Raw genomic sequence first — 8,183 nt, 5'->3', positions numbered from 1 at the left:
ACTACATGGGATTTGCAAGTTGGAGATCTAGGAAAGTTGGTGGTATAATTCAGTCAAAGTCAAAAGGGATGAAAACCAGGAGTTCTGATGTCCAAGGGCAGAAAAATGGATGTTGCATCTTAAGAGAGTGAGAATTGCCCCTTCTCTGCCTTTTAGTTCTATTTGGGCCCTCAATGGATTGGATGATGTCCGCATCCACCACCACATTGGTAAGGCAGATTTTCCTTATTCAATCTACTGATTTAAATGTTTATTTCTTCATGAGACTTCTTCATAGACACACCCAGAAATAATGTTTTACCAGCTATCTGGGCATCCCTTAGACCATTCAAGTTGATACATTAAATTAACCATCACAGTACCTCATAACATGTGTGTACCACAGTATATTACACAAAGTTGGTGTAACTGGCAATCACTGGAACAATAATTTGCTTCTTATATCCATTGTTTTTAAACTGATAATTGATCATTACTTATATGCAAGCATTATGATAAAGTCAAGAGACACAGGTACAGATATTTTGAAAGACATGGCTCCATAAAACAAAGGCACCACAGGGTAAAGATCTTGGCACAGACATTTGACATGTTTTGTTAAGATGAAAATCATTCTTATGCGTGTGACATCAGTGTAGCATGAGGATTTTAAATTCTAACACATTTTAAAATTATTTTTGAGGAAAATATTTCTAAAATGAGTACATCTTTCCTTTTTTCTTTTTTCATTATTATCAAAGTCATACACATCCATGTAAAATATCTAGAAAATACAGATCAATGAATTTTATAAATTTTATTAAAATGTTATTATAATAATTTGATAAACACAAATAAATAATGTATAACATTATACTTCTGAACCTGTCATTTATGGTGTATGATGTGAATCCAATCTGGCTTTAACTTTAATCACACGTTGACCTCCAATTATGGATATTCTGTACTCAATATTGTTGATATATGTGATTTTTCATCCAACCTTGAGAGTGTCAGATAGGAAAATTCCAATGCAGCTATGTAAAGATGACAAATTGATGTGTGTACACAACTATTTCTCTCATGCTTCATTAGTCCTAGGATGAGGTGAGCACAGTAATTGTGTCCCATACTGCCCTTCTTGCACTACATCTATAGATTTACTTTGGAGATTCAAGAATCTCCACGTATGTGCTTATGTATTTGACAAGTTTAGGATTGTTTATTAAAGAAAAAGAAGAGACTTCTTCTCTACCAATGTATATTATTTTGTTTGGGATGATGAATTCCTGAAAGGGGTCCTTAACTTTTACTTAAAATAAATGTCTTCATAAGGCTTGTGATATAGCTCAGTATTTCACAAAGTGCATTCCTCAGACCACTAATTATCTTTGATATTAATAAATATTAAAGGGACTCCATATAGTCAGGATGTGCAAAACACTTAGAGTATTGTCTGCAGAACTCTTCATGGTTTTGGATATGATTCATTAATTTTGTCTTGTGAATCCGAGGGAGAGCTACATTTAAGATTTAATTTATTAATTTATACAGGTAAATTATGCAAATTGCATGTGAGAGTTAAAATGTTGAAAAAAAAAGCACAAAAACTCTTGTGAAATCCTGACACCAGTAGATTGTACAGAGGTTCTTCAATTTTCTCTCATAATAGTAACCTGTTTTGTCTGCATGATATCAGTTATATATTGTTAAATGTTGAATATAAAAACACATATGTGAGACAATGTATTCAAAGTAAATTTCCAAAAACAGAATTAATAGGGAAAGGGTATGTGTTCCAAAAGTATTGTACCGATTTAAATTCCCAACACAAATATTTGGAAGAGCCTGAACCAAAACTAGGTTTTGTCTTGTTTTAATTTTTGTTAATCTCATCAGAGAAAAATATATTTTCTTATTTTATGTCTTTAATAATATCTGAGAATTAAGTTCTTTGAATAGAATAGAATGTTTCTTTCAATTCAGGGTGTTTTTTTTTTTTTTAATTCACTATTCTTGTCTCTGCCAGTGTTTCTTTGAATGTGTCCACAGTCAGATGCAAAGCAAACAGACTTCCCTATATTTTTGTACTTTTTTAGTTTTTTTCTTTTTTTTAATCCATTATCATTTCCATGCATTCCTTAAAGAATAAATATTGTTGACAGGAAGCCACTCTGGGCTTTAAGTTGCTTTTATTATAAATCTGTTACATTTATCTTTAGAGTTAGTAATCAGAATGATATCTCTTTAAACATATTCAAATGTTTTGTTCTCTCTTTCTATTTAAAAAAATATTATTGACAGAGAATAATATTCTTAACACTGAAAGTTGTCAAAATGCTGTCTCTATTAAAAATTTTTGTTTAGAGACTTATAAGTGCTCACATTGTATATCATGCATTTTGTGTCTGCATTACGGACATGGACATTTTCCCTCTTTTATGTGAATCTACTTACTCCTAGATAATTAATTCTATATTTTTATTCTCATGGTAAACTGTAATCATGTTCTAAATTCACGTTAGATGTCTCCACTACAAAGGGCTTTCTGACTTTTATCCAATACCAATAATTAGCCTCTTTTTTCTTAATATTACTGTTGCACCTTCCATAATTATTCTGCATGGCAAATAACACACTGTTTTCTTATCCATTTATCTGTCTGACTCTCCAATTATATAGAGAGCTCCCAGAGGAGAGGAGCTATATTTTAATCGAAAATTGCATTAAAAATACAAAGTACATTTAAAATGTTATAATAAAAATGTAAAACTAATAAAAATTAGAAAATTCTTGAGAATTTTAAAATGTGCTAAAATTTAATTGGGTGAATTAATTCTATTTTGATAAAATTTGATACTTTTATGTTTTAATAATATATTATGTTTTACAAAGGTGAAATTTGTACAAAGAAAATTTGGAGATGTTAAAGTCAGTATAAGAATATTAAAGTTGGACTTCCCTGGTGGCACAGTGGTTAAGAATCTGCCTGCCAATGCAGGGGACATGGGTTCGATCCCTGGTCTGGGAAGATCTCATATACCTTGGAGCAACTAAGCCCATGTGCCACAACTACTGAGCCTGTGCTCTACAGCCCATGAGCCACAACTACTGAGCCCATGTGCCACAACTACTGAAGCCCGTGCACATAGAGCCTGTGCTCTGCAACAAGAGAAGCCACCACAGTGAGAAGCCCATACACTGCAATGAAGAGTAGCCCTGCTCACTGTAACTAGAGAAAGCTGCATGCAGCAACGGAGACCCAATGCAGCCAAAAATAAATAAATAGCTAAAAATAAATAAATAAAAATTTTAAAAAAAGAAAATTAAAGTTGATCCATTGTCTTAAAAGCACAGGTAAATATGATATTTGATGAGTCTTGACTTCTTTCTAAATCATCATTTAAATGTTTAAAAAGTGACATTTCCAGGTAATGGAACTACCTAGAAAAAAATAATATTTTAGCTTTAAATATTATACTATATTCTATAAAATGAAACATTTTAATGAAAAATAAAGAATTCTATTTTAGGTTTTTCAAGTGTCACATGATTTTTGATAGTTACTGATAGATTCCAATCCAAATTCCTACTGATTTTAGAAATAGAAGATTTTTTAAATGGGGCACATTTCTATTGATACTGGAAAGTAGTAGATAAAGCATGTTAACCATGAATTCAGGGAGCCTAGATTCAATTTTCAGATTAAACAAGTATGAGAATGGAAATTTAGAAATGTACATGATACACCAGTTGTTTAATTTCTTCTTCCATAAATGGAAATAAATGAAAGTACTCAACACAAATTAGTTATTTGATTATTAAATGTCTGAATCTCTTAAGTGATTAATCATACAAATAAAGATACCAAAACAATGGTTAATTTTGATAATGATAGAGATATTAGTGTTGCCTAGTGAAAAGTAATTAGAATTATTCAAATGACAGCAATATTAATACATGAATATTTGAAGTAGGAAATTTTAGAGATAATCAGTCCATGGAGTAGACTCATCAGAATTTTACTAGCACCCCTGTGAGGACTGAAGATGGATGTAATATCATATTTCCTTCTTCTCAGCACTTACACTTGGTTGGACTGCTAAAATAGGAAAACAGCAGATCTGTCCATCCCCTAGTAACCCTTATTAATACCAAAAAAAAGCAGGTCATGATGGCAGAGTAGAAGGATGTAGAGCTCACCTCCCCCTATTAACACGTCAAAAATACAATACATGTAGGGCAACTCTCACTGAAAATAAACTGGAGGATGGCAGAAAGAATCTCTACAACCAAGGCTGTAGAGAAAGATCTACATGGAGTCAGGTAGGAAAAGAGAAGCAATCACGTCAGGACTTGTGCCCCTAGGATAGGACACAGAAGGGGTGCAGTGTATCACAAGCTTGGAGAACTTTTCTGAGGAGTGAGGGATTCCAACCCCATGTGTACCCCAGCCCTAGGGTCTGACTCCAGAAAGGTGAGTCCCCTTAGCTGGTTTAAAGCCAGTGGGACTTATAGGAAGGCTGTAAGAAACCAAAACTTCATTTGTGAAGAACATGCAAATGCTTACTTACTACTTATTCCCAGCAACAAGGTAGATGAAACAGACTGAAACTGTCTGGAAGTCTCACTGATGTGCCAGGATCATCCCAGCATGTGCTCTACCCATGCTGAGTGCCAGCTATGCCCCCTTTAGCTCCAGCACTAGGGCAAATGCTGCCATTATGGAGGAGTGCCCACTTGGGGGCACAGAGCCTCCTTGGACATGGCACTGCATCTGAAAGGGCAAGGGCAGCCATTGGTGACACTCACAGAGATGGTGGATTGGGAGCTATCTGGAGCTCTGAATGGTGAGCTGGAACTAGCCCAGTATGTGCCTGGGCTTGCACCAGGCACCCACTCCAGCCCCTCTTGCTTCAGTGGTGTTTCTGGGGCAAAGGTGCTGTTGCCAGGGAGAGCACACACTTTGAGGGAATGGAGCCAGCTTGGACCTGACCCTCAGGGCTTCTGCTCCAGCAACTTGGGACCTGCACCCATCCCTGATAGGTGGCTGGTGGCCACTAAGTATAGGAGAAACCCAGGCTCACATCTGGCTCTGGGACTAGCCCATTCATCTCCAGCTCTACCTCCCACCCATCCATGATAAAAACTCTCATCAAAGTTGCTATAGAGGAAACATATCTCAACAGAATAAAGGCCATTTATGACAAACCCACAGCTAATATCATACTCAATGGGGAAAAGCTGAAAGTGTTTTTCTAAAATCAGGAGTAAGACAAGGATGCCCACTCTTGACACTTCTACTTAATATAGTATTGGAAGTCCTAGCCACAGCAATCAAAAAAGAAAAGGAAATAAAAAGCATCCATATTAGAAGGAAAGAAGTAAAACTCGCTAATTGCAGATGACATGATACTGTATATAGAAAACCATAAAGTCTCTACTCAAAAACTATTAGAAGTAATAAATGAATTCAGTAAAGTTACAGAATACAAGATTAATACATAAGAATCTTTTGCTTTTCCATACATTAATAATGAACAATCAGGAGGATACAGAAAGAAAACAATCTCATTTAAAATCACATCAAAAAAAATAAAATACATGGGAATAAACTTAACCAAGGAGAGAAAAGACCTATACTCTGTAAACTAATAAACACTGATAAAGGAAATGACAGATGATGTAAAGAAATGGAAAGAGATGCCTTGTTCATGGACTGCATGAATTAATATTGTTAAAATGTCCATATTACCCAACACAATCTACAGATTTAACGCTATCCCTATCAAAATACCCATGACATTTTTCACCAAACTAAACCAAATAATCCTAAAACTTATATGGAACCACAAAAGACCCCAAATCACCAAACGAATTTTGAGAAAAATGTACAAAGCTCAAGTGGCCATGCTCCCTGACTTCAGAATATATTACAAAGCTACAGTAATCAAAACAGCATGGCACTAGCACAAAAACAGGCAAGTAAATCAATGGAACAGAATAGAGAGCCAAGAAATAAACCCATGCACTTCTGGTCAGTTAATTTTTGACAAAGGAGGCAAAAATATACAATGGGGAAAGACAGTCTTTTCAATACGTGGTGCTGGGAAAACCAGACAGCTACATAGAAAAGAAGAAATTAGAATATTTTTTCACACCATGTACAAAAATAAACTCAAAATGGATTAAAATCGTAAATCTAAGACCAGACACCATAAAACTCCTAGAAGAGAACGTAGGCAGAACACTTTTGACATAAATTGTAGCAATATGTTTCTGAATCTGTCTTCCGGAACAAAGGAAACTAAAGTAAAAATAATCAATTGGGAACTAATTAAACTTAAAAGCATAGGAAAACATCAACAAAACAAAAAGACAAACTACTGAATAGGAGAAAGTATTTGCAAATAATATGACTGATAACGAGTTAATATCAAAAATATATAAATACTACGCGCAAGTCAATAACAACAACAAAAAAGCCAAGTAAGAAATGGGCCGAATAGATATTTTTCCAAAGACTACATACAGATGGCAGCAGGTACATGAAAAGATGCTCAACATTGCTAATCAGCAGAGAAATGCAATTGTAAACCACAAGATACAACCTCACACCTGTCAGAATGGCTATCATCAAAAAGTCTAGAAATAGCAAATATTGGTGAGGATGTGGAGAAAAGGGTACCCTTGTACCCTTTTGGTGGGCATGTAAATTGGAACAGCCACTATGAAAACAGTTTGGAGTTTCCTCGAAACAATAACAATAGAACTACCATGTGACCCAGCAATTCCACTCCTAGGTATATATCCAAAGATAACAAAAACACTAATTTGAAAAGTTACATTCACCCTAATGTTCACAGCAGCATTATTTACAATAGCCAAGATATGGAAGCAACTTAAGTGTCCATTAACAGATGATTGGATAAATAAGTGATAGACACACACACACACACACACACACACACACACACACACACACTATGGAATAATAGCCATAAATAAATTTTGCTGTTTGCAACAACATGGATGGACTTGGAGGGTATTATGCTTAGTGAATTAAGACAGCAGAGAAAGACAAATGCTGTTATCACTTGTATGTAGAATCTACAAAATGAAACCAATGAATGAGTATAAACAAACAAATAAATTTACAGGTATAGAGAATAAATTTGTGGTTACCAGCGGGCAGAGGAAAGGTTGGAGGGGACAAGATACGGTAGGAGATTAAGAGGTACAAACTATTAAGTATAAAATAAATAAGATACAAGAATATATATATATATATATATATATTTTTTTTTTTTTTTTTTTTGCGGTACACAGGCCTCTCATTTTTGTGGCCTCTCCCGTTGCGGAGCACAGGCTCCGGATGCACAGGCTCAGCGGCCGTGGCTCACGGGCCCAGCCGCTCTGTGGCATGTGGGATCTTCCCGGACCGGGGCACAAACCCATGTCCCCTGCCTCGGCAGGCAGACTCTCAATCACTGCACCACCAGGGAAGCCCCACAAGAATATATTTTATAGCACAGGGAAAATAGCCAATATTTTATGATAACATTAAAAGGAGTATAATCTATAAAAATATTGGATCATTGTGCTGTACATCTAAAGCTAATATAATAAAGTATATCAACTATATTTCAATAAAAAAGGTGTGTTTATGTTATATAGTAGTTAGATTTTTTAGCAGTTAGTTCAAATACATCAGAAATACACCTACATGTGGAACAACTCCTACAGAACACCTACTGAACGCTGGCAGAAGACCTCAGACCTCCCAAAAGGCCAGAAACTCCCCACGTACCTGAGTAGGGCAAAAGAAAAAAAAAAAAAGAGAGAGAGACAAAAGAATAGGGATGGGACCTGCACCAGTGGGAGGGAGCTGTGAAGGAGGAAACGTTTCCACACACTAGGAAGCCCCTTCACTGGTGGAGACGGGGGGGTCGTGGGGGGGAAGCTTTGGAACCATGGAGGACAGCAGAGCAACAGGGGTGAGGAGGGCAAAGCAGAGAGATTCCCACACAGAGGATCGGTGCCAACTAGCACTCACCAGCCCGAGTAGCTTGTCTGCTCACCCGGCGGGATGGGCGGGGGCTGGGAGCTGAGGCTTGGGCTTCGGAGGTCAGATCCCAAGGAAAGGACTGGGGTTGGCTGCATGAACACAGCCTGAAGGGGGCTAATGCCACACAGCTAGCTGG

Source organism: Delphinapterus leucas, chromosome 6 (genome assembly GCF_059928025.1).
Source record: "Delphinapterus leucas isolate spDelLeu-1000000601 "Yukka" chromosome 6, BTC_Dleu_Yukka2, whole genome shotgun sequence".
Lineage (NCBI taxonomy): Eukaryota > Metazoa > Chordata > Mammalia > Artiodactyla > Monodontidae > Delphinapterus > Delphinapterus leucas.
This window is presented reverse-complemented; position numbering follows the sequence as displayed.